Source organism: Ambystoma mexicanum, chromosome 6p (assembly GCF_040938575.1).
Source record: "Ambystoma mexicanum isolate Mex_15411 chromosome 6p, UKY_AmexF1_1, whole genome shotgun sequence".
Lineage (NCBI taxonomy): Eukaryota > Metazoa > Chordata > Amphibia > Caudata > Ambystomatidae > Ambystoma > Ambystoma mexicanum.
Window position 1 is genome coordinate 272,278,164 of NC_090935.1, and position 20,664 is coordinate 272,298,827.

The following is a 20,664-nucleotide window of genomic DNA, read 5'->3' on the forward strand; positions in this document are numbered from 1 at the left end:
TGGGATGTTCGTAAATAAACAAAATGGGGGTGTCCTGAGGACGCTATACCTGTCCGTACTGTTCGTAGGCAAGTTGAAATTGTTCTAAGAACACATTATGTGTCCTGGGATGTTCATAAATAAACAAAATGGAGGTGTCCTGAGGATGCTATACCTGTCCGTACTGTTCGTAGGCAAGTTGAAACTGTTCTAAGAACACATGCAGTGCTCTGAAATGTTCGTAAGTAAACAAAATGGGGGGTCCTGAGAACCCTATACCTGTCCGTACTGTTTGTGGGCAAGTTGAAACTGTTTTAAGAACACTTGTCATGTTCGCGGTCATTAAAAGTGCCCATATGGCATAGTTAAAATGTTTGACTCTATGGGTGTGATATGCTGCAGTGGTTGTGGCCAGGGCATAGAGCCTTGGGAGCATAGCCGTATGGCCATGCACCCAAGACTCTATGCCCTTGCCACTACCACCGCAGCATATCACACCCATAGTGGCTTATCCAGTCTTGGGTGCATGGACAAGACCAAATTTATAATCACCGAAGTTATAAGCTATTATGGGTGTGGTAAGCTGCGGTGGTTGTGGCCAGGGCCTAGAGTCTTGGGTGCATGGTCAAGACCACACTAAACACTGAAGTTATAAGTCACTATGGGTGTGATTTGCTGCAATGGTTATACTTATTATAATATACTTACTGTTTGGTTTAGTAACTGGAGTACATGTATTCCTTGTTAATTTCTGTGATAAAAGAAAAGATCATGTTAGTATTGGTATTTTGTAACGACTTATAACACTGACTAATCAACATTTTCTTTTTACCCTCATATTTAGTAGATTACAAACCAGTGTACTGTGCAATTTGCTCAGTTTCTGTGTTTGTTGCTAAAATCATTGGATCTGTGGGAAAAAGAAAATCCATGCTGGATTAAAAAAAAACCTTTTTTTGTTATGATACAGTCTGTTTGTTTGTTTTCAGTGTTCACTTGTTGTTTATGGCAAATGTTCTATATGTTGGCTTGTTGCAGATTTTTGGAGCAGTTAGATGATACCTGTTGACATACTGTAACTGTTATAATTAAGTGGTATTGATCTATCTGTTTGGATATTGTAAAATCTTGAGGAAGTTAGATACCAGTTGGCGTATTCTAACTGTCTATTTTCTGTTATAATGTAGTGGTTTTGATTTATCTGTTTGGTTATTGAAAATCTTGGGGCACTTAGTTACCAGTTGGCGTATTCTAACTGTTTCTTTTTTTATATAATTTAGTGGTATTCATTTATCTGTTTAGTTGTAGAATCTTGGGGCAGTTAGATAGCCGTTGGCATATTCTAACAGTTTATAGTTTTTTATAGAAGTTTTGTTAATGTTTAAGTACAGTTTAGTTAATACATTTTGGTTTTAAGAAGATTAAATAAGCGTTTGTAAGATTTGCTGGTAATCTCTGCTTTAGAGTAATGGTACTATCATTACATTCGAACCATCCACATTTTTTTTTTATATATGCAGTATAGTGATCTGCATTGGTTGTGGCTCCTGTGTGGTAGATTATACCTATTGTTGTGAAGATTTTCTTACCAAGTGATACTTGACCATGTGTGAATCCAGTCAGCTTGCAGTTATTTTTGGTACCATCTGCATTGTAACATAGAAGCATTAGTATTACATATTTACTATGTGTGTGTTTGTATTAGTAAGGTGGAGCGATTATCCGAATTGCAGGTAGTACATAATCTACCATGGTTTGCATTTTGTACAAGTTGCTGAAATGGAACGGATTGTATTGATAAATACACAAAGCGCTCATTGGGGATTTGTTCTTGTGTCACATTGTTGCAGAGAGTGCATGTATGTTTCCACATGTATGAAATCTGGAAGATTTCATTTATAAGTCTGTTTTTGTTGTCCAGTACTTGTAGTAAGTACATTAGAAATTCTCGTGGATCTTCCTGTGAGTTTATAGTGAATTTCACCATTCCAGCACAGTAGTCCAATTGTTGTCTTATTCCATAAACACTATACATGTTGTCAGGATTATTTGTTGCGTTTCTATGAAGTACTAACATTTGCAAACACAATTGGTCTGTACTGTGTAAGTAAATGTTGTCAACAATTGGTGGTAATTGAAATAGAATATTCATTGCTACATTTGCATAGCAACTTACACCAATTATATTTGAAAGTTTAAATGGACCAGGGAGTTCTGTATCTGAGTGATTTTTTCGGAGTTTGTGTTCCTTCTTTGGAGAAGTACCTGATTTACTTTCACTAATAGGTTCTTCTTTGGTTGTGGTAATTGATGAAGCATTAGTTTTTTTATACTCTCTTTGGAGGATTTGCAGTGACATCCTGTTGCATTTCTGTTTGATTTAGTTTTCTTTTACAACATTTTACTTTTTGTGGAACAGGATATGTTTTTAGATACGGGGTGAATAGTGAACGAAGTCTATTGTATTCTAAAATGCAAGGAATATCAGCATTTACCTTACTTGCATCAAAGTTGATTAGAAATAGACCGTCAAGTGTACGTAAGCGTAATAATGTTACGCAGCTCATGCCTTCTTTAAAGACTGTGTTACCAATCTCTATCAATGCTTTGTTCAGGGTAAGACCTTGTGATTTATGAATGGTTACTGCGTATGCAAGAGTTAGAGAAAATTGTTCTCTGCGTACATACATGTCTTTGAAGAGAAGGAATCGAGCTGTTGAGCGTCCTATCCTTTTCACTTCTGAAAGTTTGTCAACGGGAATATTGACAAACTGAATGTTGTTGTCACGTGGGTAAGTTTGAAAGCCAACAACTGTACCCAGTGCTCCATTAACTAGTCCTTGATCCACGTCAAGGTTACGTTTAAGCATTACTCTGCAATTTAAGGATAATTTTAATGTTTTTTCCAATCCAGCTGTGTTGGAGATTGAATTTTCTAAACTATTTAGTCTTGTTGTGGCTTGCTCACACATGGGTAGTGTCATACCATGTATGTCTAGGCTGTCTGTGGCGCTAATTTCAATTATTGGTTGCATTTCTTTTTTTAACATTGTTTCATTGAATTTGAAACAGCTTGCAAGAGTCAGCATTAAGGCCATACAATTGACATTTTTGTGGGCTAATTGTTCCATAACATCCGTAGCACATGCATTATCGACATAAAGTGCATGAATGTGCCGGGTTTTTAATATTGCTTCTGCTTCTTGAGATAGTATACCAACTCTAATACTTTTTAAGATGTTGGCATAAGTGGGATCTGCAGATTGCCACATGTTTTTTGTTAATTCTCTGTATTGGAAATGTTACCAAAGGTTGACTTTTCCTATGCTGCCAACAGTTTTACGGCAGAGTTTGTGTCCTAAGGTTTTAAAAATAGGCGCACCTTTCACTGGCATCAATTGAAGTTCTCTGAAAACAATAATGTGTTTTCCTCCAAAGAGCTCTTCGTAGTTTGTTTTAAGTACTTCTTGTAATCTGAGGTGAATCAAAGCCAACATTAGGTTGGAGACCATGCTCACTTCATCTATTAGTAGCATTTTCATTTGTTTTAATACTCTGCGTAGTTCCATTGCAGCTTCGTTATAAAGTTTTTAATAGTCTAATTTGTTTTGGTGTTCTATTGGCAGGAGTAGTAATCGGTGTAAAGTGACACGGCCTATGTTGTAGGCAGCTTAACCTGTGGGGGCAGAGACAACAGCTGACAGTTTGTTGTTTGTCAATAGTTGAAGGAATTTGATGATGATTTTGATTAAGAATGTTTTGCCAGAACCAGCTTCACTACTGACGTACAGTAGTATAGGTTTGTAATTTTGGCAGGTGCATTCTTTGTTTTCATGTTGTACACCATGTGCAATTTCTTTTGTTACTTCTTGAAAAATGTTACGTTGCTCATTGTTTAGTTTTGATTGTAGTATAGTTAAGTCTTCTTTATCTTCATACTGACACATGGTGTTTTCTACTTCTGTCATAGCTAATTCTGCCTCATTTGTTATTAGTGGCTTTCCTAGTGGTTCTTGGCTTCCTGTTACAGAAGGTTGACTACAGTCAGGAGTGTCGTTATCTAGTTGGGCCTGGAGTTCTTCTTCGTGTTGCTGTTCATTGTGCAACATTGTTTTGTAGTGTGTAAAGTTTACATCGGTTATAGTGCTTTCATTTGCTTTGAAAGCGTCTTCGTAGGAGTCATAGTTATCTAGTATTTCTTCTTCTTTTCTCCATGGTTTAAAGTGTTGTAGCAGGGACATGTAATATAGTCCCTTATGTTGAGGAGTCTTTAATGACAATTCGATATGATTCATTAAATTTGGGTTGGTGAGTTTTACTAAGATGCCTTCACAATTTGACACTCTGTATCTACCTTTTTTTTATCTGGTTTTATATTATTTTTGTATGTGAAGTTTTGGGCTATGTGGTATAGACACATGGTTTCCAAAGTGGTACTTCTGTTTGGGTAGTATGTGTCCAGCAAATAGTTTTTTTTTTTAAATGTCTTGGCTGTTGAGATCATGTTTGGCTATTGTTTCTATATCGTCGTTTGATTTCAGAACTCTTTTTCTAGATTTAGCAGGACCAAGACTTAGCCATACTATATTTTCAGATTTTCCATACAAAGCAGTACCGGTTAAACGATCTGCTGCTTCATAGGAGCCACATTCTCTATGGGAGAGCCTTTTTATGCCCAAGCTGTATAATTTCTGATGACAGGTCATTCCAGAGGTCTTGGAGCTATGATTGCATTGTAATCATTGATATATTTTTCTTCTTCTGTTCTTTTTATGTAATATGTATTTTTAGGTGATTTACCTTTAACACTATGTCTAACTGAAGACATGAAGTTGTTTACTTGACCTGTTTTTGTAACTGGTCAAGGGAAACCAAAGCAGCATTTGGTGTAGTATTCCCTTTGTTTTTGTATTTGCGACGATAATATTTGCCACATTTGTGTCTTTGAAATTGTAAAATGTATGCATGAAGATCACTATTTGTTGCTTCCGATGGAATTTCACAAGTGACATATTTTTCATAAACTGTAACACAGTGGCATCATTGTCTAGACCAAATTTAGGAGCATCTTTAACCCATAAAAGCATGTGGATATGTGGTGCTCCTCTGGCTTCGTGTAGAAGTGTTGCACTTCTCTGAGGGGAGGAACAGTTTTATTCCAAATAAAGTGTAGCATAGCAATGAAGATGATGAACATATCTTGAAACATTAACAGGATCTAGAGAACAAAGTTCTCCAGGTGTTAGTATATCTATGTTTGTTTTGTTTTTGTTTGATATGCGTAGGAAATCATGTAAATCTTCCCATGCATATTCTGCAAAACTTAATGTAACAAATCAAGTGGGTGGGCCTAGGTTTCTTATCATACAACGTACATCTCCATGACGTTGGAACCAGTACTCTTTAGTACCATGAATGTTTGCTAATAGATTTGTAAGTAGAAAAAGAAGGTCAGGCGCGCACTCTGGTTCCAAGTCATTTAATCCTGATGTAAGTAATAACAGGGTTGAATCCCAACACAATTCAAAAAATAATAACAGGGCTGAATCCCAGATGCAAATAGTCCCAACAATGTTAAAAAATTACCAGGGGTAAATCCCAACTGCTACAGTTCCAAAGCACAATAGTTAGTTCTACTCCTCCAAGTACTTTCAAGTCTCAAACTCTCATCAGGGAGGCTGTGTTAGCTGTGTTCCTTTTCAGGTGTTGCTAATTACTTTTTTTCAATTTCAGTCTCAAAGGATTCTGGTTATTGTAGTGATGGCACAAGTGTTTCATTCAGGAGATCAGGAACCAACTCCCCTCCAAACACAAATCTTACCCACAATTGGGGGAGGGGGGAAAACCATGAATATGGCTCTCCAAAGTGGGGGCATAATAGCCCCGGTGCTGCTGCCTCTGGAGCCCGAGTCTCCTGTAACATTAAGTAGAAAAAGAAGGTCAGGCGCGCACTCTGGTTGCAAGTCATTTAATCCTGATGTAAGTAATAACAGGGTTGAATCCCAACACAATTCAAAAAATAATAACAGGGCTGAATCCCAGATGCAAATAGTCCCAACAATGTTAGAAAAATTACCAGGGTTAAATCCCAACTGCTACAGTTCCAAAGCACAATAGTTAGTTCTACTCCTCCAAGTACTTTCAAGTCTCAAACTCTCATCAGGGAGGCTGTGTTAGCTGTGTTCCTTTTCAGGTGTTGCTAATTACTTTTTTTCAATTTCAGTCTCAAAGGATTCTGGTTATTGTAGTGATGGCACAAGTGTTTCATTCAGGAGACCAGGAACCAACTCCCCTCCAAACACAAATCTTACCCACAATTGGGGGAGAGGGGGAAACCATGAATATGGCTCTCCAAAGTGGGGGCATAATAGCCCTGGTGCTGCTGCCTCTGGAGCCCGGGTCTCCTGTAACATTAAGTAGAAAAAGAAGGTCAGGCGCGCACTCTGGTTCCAAGTCATTTAATCCTGATGTAAGTAATAACAGGGTTGAATCCCAACACAATTCAAAAAATAATAACAGGGCTGAATCCCAGATGCAAATAGTCCCAACAATGTTAAAAAATTACCAGGGTTAAATCCCAACTGCTACTGTTCCAAAGCACAATAGTTAGTTCTACTCCTCCAAGTACTTTCAAGTCTCAAACTCTCATCAGGGAGGCTGTGTTAGCTGTGTTCCTTTTCAGGTGTTGCTAATTACTTTTTTTCAATTTCAGTCTCAAAGGATTCTGGTTATTGTAGTGATGGCACAAGTGTTTCATTCAGGAGACCAGGAACCAACTCCCCTCCAAACACAAATCTTACCCACAATTGGGGGAGAGGGGGAAACCATGAATATGGCTCTCCAAAGTGGGGGCATAATAGCCCTGGTGCTGCTGCCTCTGGAGCCCGGGTCTCCTGTAACATTAAGTAGAAAAAGAAGGTCAGGCGCGCACTCTGGTTCCAAGTCATTTAATCCTGATGTAAGTAATAACAGGGTTGAATCCCAACACAATTCAAAAAATAATAACAGGGCTGAATCCCAGATGCAAATAGTCCCAACAATGTTAAAAAATTACCAGGGTTAAATCCCAACTGCTACTGTTCCAAAGCACAATAGTTAGTTCTACTCCTCCAAGTACTTTCAAGTCTCAAACTCTCATCAGGGAGGCTGAGTTAGCTGTGTTCCTTTTCAGGTGTTGCTAATTACTTTTTTTCAATTTCAGTCTCAAAGGATTCTGGTTATTGTAGTGATGGCACAAGTGTTTCATTCAGGAGACCAGGAACCAACTCCCCTCCAAACACAAATCTTACCCACAATTGGGGGAGGGGGGAAAACCATGAATATGGCTCTCCAAAGTGGGGGCATAATAGCCCTGGTGCTGCTGCCTCTGGAGCCCGGGTCTCCTGTAACATTAAGTAGAAAAAGAAGGTCAGGCGCGCACTCTGGTTCCAAGTCATTTAATCCTGATGTAAGTAATAACAGGGTTGAATCCCAACACAATTCAAAAAATAATAACAGGGCTGAATCCCAGATGCAAATAGTCCCAACAATGTTAAAAAATTACCAGGGTTAAATCCCAACTGCTACTGTTCCAAAGCACAATAGTTAGTTCTACTCCTCCAAGTACTTTCAAGTCTCAAACTCTCATCAGGGAGGCTGTGTTAGCTGTGTTCCTTTTCAGGTGTTGCTAATTACTTTTTTTCAATTTCAGTCTCAAAGGATTCTGGTTATTGTAGTGATGGCACAAGTGTTTCATTCAGGAGACCAGGAACCAACTCCCCTCCAAACACAAATCTTACCTACAGTTGGGGGAGGGGGGAAAACCATGAATATGGCTCTCCAAAGTGGGGGCATAATAGCCCCGGTGCTGCTGCCTCTGGAGCCCGGGTCTCCTGTAACATTAAGTAGAAAAAGAAGGTCAGGCGCGCACTCTGGTTCCAAGTCATTTAATCCTGATGTAAGTAATAACAGGGTTGAATCCCAACACAATTCAAAAAATAATAACAGGGCTGAATCCCAGATGCAAATAGTCCCAACAATGTTAAAAAATTACCAGGGTTAAATCCCATCTGCTACAGTTCCAAAGCACAATAGTTAGTTCTACTCCTCCAAGTACTTTCAAGTCTCAAACTCTCATCAGGGAGGCTGTGTTAGCTGTGTTCCTTTTCAGGTGTTGCTAATTACTTTTTTTCAATTTCAGTCTCAAAGGATTCTGGTTATTGTAGTGATGGCACACGTGTTTCATTCAGGAGACCAGGAACCAACTCCCCTCCAAACACAAATCTTACCCACAATTGGGGGAGAGGGGGAAACCATGAATATGGCTCTCCAAAGTGGGGGCATAATAGCCCTGGTGCTGCTGCCTCTGGAGCCCGGGTCTCCTGTAACATTAAGTAGAAAAAGAAGGTCAGGCGCGCACTCTGGTTCCAAGTCATTTAATCCTGATGTAAGTAATAACAGGGTTGAATCCCAACACAATTCAAAAAATAATTACAGGGCTGAATCCCAGATGCAAATAGTCCCAACAATGTTAAAAAATTACCAGGGTTAAATCCCAACTGCTACTGTTCCAAAGCACAATAGTTAGTTCTACTCCTCCAAGTACTTTCAAGTCTCAAACTCTCATCAGGGAGGCTGAGTTAGCTGTGTTCCTTTTCAGGTGTTGCTAATTACTTTTTTTCAATTTCAGTCTCAAAGGATTCTGGTTATTGTAGTGATGGCACAAGTGTTTCATTCAGGAGACCAGGAACCAACTCCCCTCCAAACACAAATCTTACCCACAATTGGGGGAGGGGGGAAAACCATGAATATGGCTCTCCAAAGTGGGGGCATAATAGCCCCGGTGCTGCTGCCTCTGGAGCCCGGGTATCCTGTAACATTAAGTAGAAAAAGAAGGTCAGGCGCGCACTCTGGTTCCAAGTCATTTAATCCTGATGTAAGTAATAACAGGGTTGAATCCCAACACAATTCAAAAAATAATAACAGGGCTGAATCCCAGATGCAAATAGTCCCAACAATGTTAAAAAGTTACCAGGGTTAAATCCCAACTGCTACAGTTCCAAAGCCCAATAGTTAGTTCTACTCCTCCAAGTACTTTCAAGTCTCAAACTCTCATCAGGGAGGCTGTGTTAGCTGTGTTCCTTTTCAGGTGTTTGCTAATTACTTTTTTTCAATTTCAGTCTCAAAGGATTCTGGTTATTGTAGTGATGGCACAAGTGTTTCATTCAGGAGACCAGGAACAAACTCCCCTCCAAACACAAATCTTACCCACAATTGGGGGAGGGGGGAAAACCATGAATATGGCTCTCCAAGTTTCAACTTGCTAGCGAACAGTACGGACAGGTATAGTGTTCTTAGGACACCTCCATTTTTGTTTCTTCACAGACATTCCGGACACCCTCGCTGTCTGCGGACACCTCAACTGCTTTTGAAAAAAAAAATGAATTAGGACACAATATAATAATTTTACTTTATTATATATGGATGTTAAATTCATGACAGAGAAGCTGAAGAAGAAACTGAGACAAACACAGGCGAATTGGGGGTTTCAAGAGGATTCATATGAGGTGAAGAAGGGATGGAAGTCTCATCAAAACGTTTTTGTTCATGGAGAGGGTTTGGGGATAATTGACTGGGATATGGTGAGGGGGGACAGGTACATGTGGGACAATGGTATCTAGTTTTTTGTTTCAAGTGATCCTCCACAAAGTTTTTTAAATTGTTGAAATTTTCCATGTGTAGGTCCATTTTTTCTTCCATGTGCTGGAGAGTCTTATCCAATATTTCTTTTTGTTTACTATGTTCAATGTTTGTATGCTCTGTACAAAAAAAAAATGTATATGTTAAAGGTATATAAAATAATATTTATTAATTGGTTTATATAGAAAAGTGTCTACCATTAGGTTCCTCACGTGGGAAATGCTCCTCTAGCCACTCCAGAGTACTAGACATTTCTGTGAGAAAAAAAATAATATCACTTTTTTTGTATCTAATACAGACATTTTAGAAATATATGAGTAAAATGAAGTACACTTACTAGCTTCTGGTAAGGTGTTTTCTTACTGGTCTGTAGATCTGCTGTTGCTCTTAGTTGTGGAGTTTCTGTGAGGTAATCATGTTGGAAGCCTATCTTTCTTCTTTTGGTATATTCCATTTTAGATCATATTATATTTAAATGAATTGTTGATGTGTTATATATATGGTTTACACTTCTTATTTATTACTACATATAATGTGTATGTGTGTGGTTTGTGAATTTGTGCAGTGTTCATATGTTATGATATAACAATTAAAGATACCCCCCAGACTTTTTGGGTAGTGCTGCTGTTGTGCGCACATGTCCGCGGACATTAGTTCAGTATGTTCCATGTTACATGTACATAAAGTCAGAGATAATATGGTTAAGCTGTGCTACTAAAAACCTATGAAATTCAGTAAAAGACTTTGTTAAAGGCACGTTAGAGTACCAGTCTGCACCAGAGGAGAAGGATGTGTTTCTCTGAGCTGCTGCTTCTGCTTTTTTTTTAACCTTTTTCTTTAAGAAAAACAGGCTCTACTGGCTATAAAAACTCTTCTTCAGTGGAGTACCGTGCAGAGTACCAGTCTGCACCAGTCCGCGCTGGTCGCTGGTCGCTGGTCCACGAGCTTCAACATCGCCAATTTGCCGTTAACCTGCTGGCCACCGTCCCATTCAGGGAGCAACCTGATTACGAGGTGAGAGAGGCGGCGCTAGCGCTATAACTTGCGTTTATTATGGAGGACGATCTTGATTCACGCAAACTACGCAGCCATGTGAAAAGAAATCCCCTGGTCACACTCAACTCTCCCTCTTTCAGCCTTTGCCCCACACTTAGGCCAGTGAGTCAGCCTGATGCCTTTTTGAACTGTCAACTCCTCAACTCATCCGAAGACTCACGGACTCTCTCCTCCTTCGCCCGGGCACCCAGGCGGCATGACTAGGAGGATAGGAGACACATACCGTCACAACCAGCCCAGTTGGCGCCTCCTGCCAATGCCCCCCGCCCCGGTACCGCCTCGGCGAGTGACCATACCGTCGAGCGGATCGGAGGATCCCTCGCGGCAGGTCTGAGGGCGGGGTCCGTGGCAGAAGACGCCGACTTGATATCCCCAGCAGAACTGCTCGGCACAGCTGGGGGCCACATCGGCATGACATTCCACCTGCAGTCCGCCTCCACCAACCGGCTCTTACTTCAAGCGAATGCACAGGCACAGTTAGAAGTGGATTCCACACTGGCGACCAAGACCTGTAACCAGGACCAGGAAAACTGCCCCAAACACGCCTTCGCAACCGAACTATAGGAAGGCCAAACGAGATCAATGTCACAACAAACCACATTGGCTTTGGTGCATAACGACTTGAAGGAGGGAGCGGCTGCTCAAGTGGCCAAAGTAGCTTTTCTAGCCCTATCCACTCCCCTTCCAATTCCATCGAAGACATCTGTTAAGCCAAACTTGCCTCCGTCTGCTGCACCGGTGTCCCGGGCCCTGGATCCGGTACAAGAGGAGACCGAGGACCTGGACCTAGATCGAGATGCCCACACTCACAACGTCAGCTCCACATCAAACTCGGACCATGACGACGATCATCAGCCTAAGGCATCTACCCTTAACATCAAAGTGAACTCAGGGAATTGTAAGAAAAGAACCCAATATTCCAAAAGAGGGCAGTCCAAATCCAAACTTCACCCAGCCCATTGTTCTGCGGATAAAACTACTGTTAAAAAAAAAAGAGCCGAAAATAAAAGAAATCAAATTAGGCAAAGGTTCGGCCTCACTATCGCCTCTCAAAAAATGGTCTATTGGGAAACGCCTGCTTCCCAACCCGCTCCTCTCCAACGCTCTCATGAACTTCTTTAAATTACAAGGAAAGTGTAAACTATCTAACGATTCTGAACTTTCAGACGCTGAAATTCTAGAGGCACTGGATGAGACTCCACCCTCGGCCAAATGCAGGAAAACATTACTGTCTCAATCACCAAACAAGAATGCGATGTCCCCAGAACTCCCTCACCCGCAGTCAGCTGAGGAAATCACCACACCTTCACTTCCTGAGAATCAATCTGTCCCCAATATGTCCCCAGAACCCCCTTACCGGCAGCCTGTTGAGGAAATCAGCACACCCCCACTTCCTGGAAATCCATCTGACCCAACGGACAAGATAGGCCACTTGCCAGGCCAACAATCACAAGAAATATGTACCGACATATTTCTCACTGCTCAACCTGAACTTCCAATAATGACCACTGCAGACCAATTACAGCCTAAAGGGAGCGGGACCAACTCACAAGTCAACGAGACTCGTAGTCAACACCAAACAGCCCAAGTCTTGACATTGTCAAATCCAGAGGCTCTGGCAACTAGAACAACAATGGATCCTTCGCTAACAGAAGCGCGTACGCACCAGCAGGGAATGCTGGATATTCTGGACTTACTACAGCCCAAAGCATACCCGGCCAACAAAAGTTTGAGCCCTCAACCTTGGACTAAAGCCCACGTGGCCACACCGTAATGCCCGGCCTTCCCTTCATCTCTATCCAACTGCTCCAGTACTACAATCAGTCACAATCCACGAACCATGGAACTCTTCGCCAAGGACCTTCAATCCCCCAGAGGCAGGGTGGTCTCTACCTGAACGGCGGCACTCAATTTCAAGCTTCCCACAATTAGACAGCAGAGACTCTCCAACAAAAAAGGGAAGTCAAACTGTGTTTAAAAAATCGTCACTAAAGGACTCACCGAACCATAAGCGAGACATGACTACGATAATGTCAGCCATTACAATTGCTATGGCCCCATTTTGCAAACTCTACGAGGCCATAGGCGACGCCTCGAGAGATAATACAGCAACTTTGGCAATTATTCAATCGAAGCTGTCATATCTGGAAGGTTTCATCACGGCCATCGACTTGAAATACGATATTGCAGAAACACATAAATTCAGATCCAATCTCGAGCCAGTTTATGGTACGGCTGCCACAAGTCCAGACCCCGTGCCATCGGGGCGGCAAGGATCCAAATCAACACAGATGGCGAGTGCAAAAGGGAACGAGGAGCTCGCTCCCATTTTCCAGAACAAAATGAATCTTGTCCCAACCTTAAATAGATCATGCACGAAGAGCATTACCACGATCGCCAATAACGCTGGCCATTCGCAAAAGCCGGAGCCAGAGAAAAAAGCTCTTAAATTAGCTGAAAAAGAGCGACAAAATCCTTCTAATAGACATTACTGCAATGCAGACGACACTCCGTCCACACTGAAAACTACCTCAAGGAAGGACACTGCCACTCCAGCCCCAGCGTCCACGTTAGCTGCCCACCCGATAGATCTAACCCTTTCCCCCAAAAGCACAAACTATCCTAGCCTCGATACCAACGCTCCCCAGCATTTGGACCGAGCCAGCCACATGGATCTGAGGCACAGGCAGGATAGCGCAAACACAGACCCACGGCTGAACATAACTTCTCCGGAGAAACCATCACCTCAACATCCTCCAAATACTCGAAAAGGAGAAGGGTTCTCACATCAGCAACCCACACTGGACGATGACTCTTCGTCGCCAACAAGATCTTCACTAGCATCCAAACGACAAACGACTTCTCCAATTGAATCTGCCCATGGAAACTGGCCGGCTCAATATCTGCCACTCTCCCGAGCTCCAGGAAAAACAAAAGTTCCTGGCAGAATTGGGTAAAACACTCGAATATTGAAAATTGAACAGATCTCAAATAGAGATAAATATATGGTGCTCAATCGAAGAACGGTGCTACAAATTACAGCATCCACTTTTGAGCTAAAGACCTTGAGAACAGATGACTTTGTACTAATCGAACCTTATCATAAAGATAATAAGGCGAAAGCATATCTGCACATTAAATCAGACGCAATCCAACACCTAACTCGGAGAGCTGAATCCGAACTAAAATCAAACGGTTTTCTCCTATCGGAGATAAAAAGCTCAGCTTCACCAACAAATAAAGGCACTGAGGGCGATCACTCATGCACTAGAACAAAAGATAAACGAACTTCACCAGATCACCAATATACTCGCAGAGCGGAGCTAAAAGCCCATTTCAGGGTGAGTCCTGACAGGGGAAGGGCACGACGTGAGGAAGTACGAAGAATACCGAGCCAAACGGAGTCGCAGTCCCACAAGAGGAGACCAGACACGAACGATCGTCGCAAATACTCGGCTGACGAACCAGAGGTCTTTTTACCGCGAGGCCCTCATAACAGATCCAGGTATAGCCCGTCGGTCCACTCTACCTCAAGACACTACAGGCAGCAAAGAAGTGAAAGGAAACGAGACAACTCCCAGCCACGAAGAAGACTTAACAGCTACACAAACACCATGAATCAACTGCCAGCTACCGGATCTCTGGGTGCTCCGGCTAATCTCAACAAAGACCCGTCTTCAACTGGCCCATGGCACTGGCTAAAAGGAGCCCTTTCCACGAGCAGGAGCAAATAGCAATCATCTAACGGAGCCAGACCTCTATCTCTCAAAAAGTCGCTGTCACTAGCCTCATGGAACACCAGAGGGCATGCCCACTTAACGGATCCCAACAGTGAGGACTTGGGCCGCTTTGATATTCTATGTCTCCAAGAGACGTGGCTCCTAGAGGAACCATCCATGGATGGATTTGAGATTGAGACTGCCCCGGCGGTTAGGGGCCTTCTAGGGCACCCCTCGGCAGGCCTACTCATCGCCGTGAAAACAGGCCACAATTTAAGGATTGTCAGTACCATTGTGAGATCCTACGGGCTATTGGCATCTGTCATCGAATGGACACACCTTATGGAACCATCAAACCAATGGTCGGTGACCAACTTGGCAATCGTAACTGTATACTGGAACCTGCAAAGGACGTCGTCTACAGCCTTCTGCCAATCCATGGTTGAAACTATCGACACAATTGTTATCGAGTGGAAAATCGACCATTTCATAATTTGTGGAGATTTGAACGCCAATTGTCCCCATCCAAAAGGAGCTTTGCCGAAACCAGCAGCTGCTGTATCAACGGAAATGAGAGGAGAGGCCTGGATGAAACTGATGTCGGCCAGGAACATACATAACGCGGCATGGATCAAAGACTGGCTCCCGCAAATTCCAACCTGGGAAAGAGGTTCTTCAACAGCTACGTTGGACTATATCTTTATTTCCGACCTGATGTCCACAGAGATCGAAAGCTTCGAGGTGATCAAAACGTTCCCTAGTGACCATAACATGCTCACCCTTACCTGCCCTCCATTTCTCAAGAAAACCCCTCCTACACATCGTCAGTGGAAGCAAATCCCCAGCATACGCGCCTTCGCCTGATGGCTGCCAGCGTCAGAGCGATGACTCGACAATATATCACCAATGAGGACGTTATTACACCGGACGACCTACTCCGGAGACCCAACTACATCCCCCTTCTAACTAAATACAAGTCTAGCCAGAAGAAGGGTCAGAAGCCTAATGGTACCTTCACTCACTCCTATGACAAAGTCATAGTAGAAAAGAAGAAGGATCTGAGAAAAATGAAGCGTACTGCCAAAGCCGAGAACACCATTCCGGGCTGGGAAAGGTGGGCAAAAGAAAAGAAAAGTTACAAATCATGGATAAGACTACGGAGGGCCACATTATACCAAATCGACGCAGAAACCATGATGAGAACGCTGGCGTCGAAAAAATCTGCTGACTTCTGGGCCCTGATCAACACCTCGCAAGGCGACACAAGAGCCAACATGATCAATGCCGTTCCGGCAGCCACCTGGGTTGATTTCTTCACTTAGCTCTTCGCTACTCCACCTACAACTGCATCCCCAGACCCAGCTCCGAACCAAAGCCCATGGGTTGATGTCTCGAAAAAAGCTGACATCTTTGACTGTATTCAAAAGCTCAAAACATCGAGAGCTCCGGGACCTGATGGGCTTACGAATACGGACTTAAAAAAACATGCTGCTGAGTGGACAGATTTCATCAGTCTCCTGTTCGCGCATTGCAGAGCAACCAGACTGATACCATCGTCATGGACGGAAGCCGTTGTGATCCCGATCTTCAAAAAGGGAAGCAGAGAAGATCCTGCCAACTATAGGCCGATAGCCCTACTAGATATCATGGGCAAACTGTTTGCTACGCTTCTTCTCGACCACTTTCGGCGCTGGGCCAAAACCGCACCTTGTGAAGACCGATTCCAGACGGGCTTCAAGAAGAACGGCGGGACGGGAGTGAACATCCTCATTCTCAGCATTCTTAAGGCCAAGATAAAGCGGGGGGCACCAACTACCTACGTAGCCTTTATAGACCTGTCGCAGGCTTTCGACAGAGTCGACAGAACGCGTCTATGTAAAAAGCTACAGGGATGGAGCTGCCCAGATAACATCCTTCAACCGATCATAGCTCTCCATTCAAAGACCACTCTACGTGTCCGCTTGAACAAACAAGGCTCTCTTACAAACGAAATTCCTGCAGAAAGAGGAGTGAAACAGGGCTGCCCGTTGGCGCCTGCACTCTTCGTATCTTTTCTGGGAGACTTCCAAGAATCCGAAACAACGGTTCGCAGCTTTCCGCGTAAGCTGGGCAGCACTGCGCTGTCCCGGATCCTCTATGCTGACGACATGATCCTCTTGGACCAGACGCAAATAGGCCTTCAACGCCAACTCGACAACTTGGCAGTCTACATGGCCATCAACAATCTCACGATAAACAACGCTAAAACAAAAATTATGATCTTTGCCAAGAATCCAAGAACAAACCGTATTCTTGGTCAGTGAACAATTGCCGTATTGAAGTTGTTCTCCATTTTAAATACTTGGGAACTTACATCGATGGGTCAGCCAAGGAAACTAAAATGCAACCGCACCTTTGGGAGAAAGCGAAAAATCTAACCTCGCAAATGAAGATGATCGATCGCAAGTTCAGCAAATTTTCCTGGAATCCCACAATCAACTTCTATAAGGGGAAAGTAGTCCCGGCACTCACATATGGTATGGAGGCCACGATCAACATGCCCAGCTCAATTTGGCCTAAGCTAGAGGGCTACATTTGGAAAACAACTTTGGGTCCCCCGAACTCTATTCCTATCGCAGCCATCAGAAGCGAGTTGGATTTACTCTCGCTGGAAGCAACGGTCACCGTCGCCTCTCTGGCTATCTTCAGAAAGACTCTCATTCAAAACGGACTCCCAATTTTCAATATTATCAATAAGGAGCTGGAATCGGCAAAATGTCCGGAGATCAAGAAGTGGATCTCCTCTCAAGAAAAAAATCTACATGAAGTGGCTTGCTCCACAGAGGACCTGAAAAACAACCCACATAGAGTGTCACAAAAATTGAAAAACCAAGCCTGGATCTCTACAGGTGAGCAAGCCAGAGCGATCAAATTTTTAAATCACCTGCCACCGACATACAACAGGCTCAAATCGCCTCTGGCCTACTGTGAAAAATTTCCAAACAGAAAGCTACGAACTTTCTTCCTAAGAGCAAGACTGAATTTGCTCCACACAAGAGAAATCATGAGGCTAAGAAACCAGGCCGCGGTAACCACGTGCAGGCTGTGTCAGGTTGAGGGTGCTACGGAGTCAATTCGTCATCTCCTACTAAACTGTCACATCCTCAAAGCTGAACGCCTGGCTTACTTGGAACCCCTATGGGGCAACTCTGTTCTGGTGGAAGAAGACATATGGTGGTGCCGCCTCATCTCGGGTGAAAAAACACGCTGGGCTGTAGCTACCTCCAAACTCCTGGAAGTGGCCTTTACAAAAATAAATGCTAAAGAGCATGCTTATCCAGCGGATCACATCTCGGCCCTACCGACTAAGCAAGAAATATCCGAGATGTAATGCACCAGGGTGGCTAAAGATGACAAGTCACACACCTAGACCCTGTGGACCTCAACTGTACGACTTAAACGCAATCCACTTCGAACACTCTGCTAATGACTGCACGAACTACCTTACTTGCAAGATAGTAGCAGTATACGTGGTGAGCTCTGAGTTGACTCATCCTTGTAAAAATCATTACCTTTGATTATACACAAGTAATAAAAAAAATAAAAAAAGGGACGTTATGGTTAAGTTGTGCTACTAAAAACCTATGAAATTCAGTAAAAAAACTTTGTTAAAGGGACTTTATGGTTAAGTTGCGCTACTAAAAACCTATGAAATTCAGTAAAAAGACTTTGTTAAAGGGACGTTATGGTTCCAAGTAAAACCGAAAAACCCCTGAAATTCCCCAGTTATGGCAAGTTAAACAACCATAACTCGCGCCACCACTGTGCACTGCTAAGACTAACACCCAGGACATCAGAATTATTAATAGAATGTATTTATATCAATGTATTGATTAATGCACTAAGTAGCTCATGATGTTTATGCAAATGATCCTTGACACTTTTTTGTGAACATTATAATAAGAATGCATTGCACAGACGTTTTATGAAAAGTAAATGCACATGTGATGTCATCAGTGATGTCATCAATGGCATTTGTGATGTCATCTTTGATGTCCTGGGTGTTAGTCTTAGCAGTGCACAGTGGTGGCACGAGTTATGGTTGTTAAACTTACCATAACTGGCGAATTTCAGGGGTTTTTCGGTTTGACTTTGAACCATAACGTCCCTTTAACAAAGTTGTTTTACTGAATATATATATATTTGTGCTACGTGATCAAGCGCTCAGTTGAGCGTGAAACGCGTTGTAGGTGGGCCGTGTACCAGGCGTCCTGCCTCTGTTTGTCTTGCTGTTTCCCCAGCCCTTTTTGCTCTGTACAATTGTGCAGTTTTCTACTATTAAAAACTTCCTATTCTTACCGTGTGAGCACTATATACTTTTGGGTTCTCTTCCCATTTGGGATTGTAGGACCTCTTTGGGTCCACGGAGAGTGCGGTCCGTCCCCTCTCCTCTGGTTTTTTCAATATATATATATATATATATATATATATATATATATATATATAGTCAGACCAACACAAAGTTGAGGTCTGCCAAAATAGTTGACATGCTGTGAGAATGGGTGGAGGTCATAATAATAAGGAGCATAACAATGAATAATGTCATATATTTTATGGAAGAAGTGTGTAAACGGGAAGGGCTGACTGATAATGGTGTACAGTTTAGGTACAAGGAGATGCTAGGCTTTCTGGAAGGCCATGGTATTCTTCATAACATTATGTCCAAATATCAACCCAGGGCCAATGGTATAACAGAAGGATTTAACAAAGTGATAAAGGATTACATTAGGTGGGTGTGGGCTCACTGTGTAGATTGGGAAAAGGCAGTTATGGAGAGAATAGTATTTCATAGATTTTCACCTCACATCACTACAGGATTGTCCCCTTTTGAAATGAGCAGAAGAAGGAAACCCATCAGTAAGTTGTATCCTCCTTGGTTAAGGAGAGCGAGATGGGTCTGGGAGAATGTGGATGAAGTCAAATCACACAACAGAGAAAGACACATGTACAACAAGATGAGATATGATGAAAGGAATGCTGTAAAGAAGAGAGAGATAACATAAGGTGAGTGGGTGAGAGTGAAGCTACCTAGGCTACTTAGAAAAGGACTGATGAAATGCTCATAACCACGAAAGGTAGTGGGAGTTTTCCACCACTTTGTTAAATCTGAGGATGGGAGAGTTTAAATGAGAACAGAGTGGTTAAGGTAGACAGAATGTGTGGCGGTAGCAAACTAGTTGAGCTGCAAGGTGTTACAGCCTAAAGAACAGCTAGGGTTGTGAGACACCCTGGGCATCTTAGAGATTGTGTTGTTGGGTGAGTGGGAGGTGTATAGTATGTTAGTTTCTCACAATGCGGGGGCACTAGGGATAGAATAGAAGGAGAGAATGTAGAATGTGAAGTGATGTGAGTATGGAGTCGGTGATCAGGTAGGTAGTTGAGAAAGGAGAAGGGAGTGGAAGCTGTTCCATTTACTGCTGGTGGGTTTTTATGAAACTTTACTTATAGGGTGTAATAAATACCTTCTGCAGCACACCTCGAGTATCAGATATAGTACACAAGTAGCAACAGTTAGATACATTTTCTCTATGTTAGGCATTCTTAAATATCTTAGTGGAGTGATTTATTGTTCTAGAATGAATATAAAATATCTACTGCCATCATTCAAAATACACCAATTGCCCAGAAAACCCAAGGGCCTCACGCGGAACCAGGGTGAAATGTCAGAGCCCATGTAAGTACCAGTTATAGTAAATGTGGCAAAATATCACAAACCGAACCGGCATGCAACATGTATAGTGTCAAAAAGGTAAGTATAATTCAGCCTCCACGACCGAGAGCAGGACCAGTAGCTCCCCTCTCTCATCTGCACAGCACTGCTGAAACATGCCATCAATTCCCCCGGGCCAGCTGAGCTGAGGTAAGCCCCTCAGGCTTTTTTGCCACCATGCCCATGGAGATAGCATCCGCCTAAGTTGCTTCCCTTGTATTATGCGACTAACCATCACTCAGCCCACATAAACATCGTTCTTTGAATGCAGTTTGTACTGTTGCTTCTTTTCCATGATTTGGGATACCTGCACCCTCTGTGCCTACCATGACGACCATTCCAAGATGGTGGACTTGGAATATTCACACCTGGCTCCTTTGTTTGCTCTGGAGCTCATGTAAACCCATTGGCCCACTCCAGCTACTTCTAGCCTATGGGAGCGAGCCACCAAGCAAAGCCAGCACACACTCTTCTGCAACTACC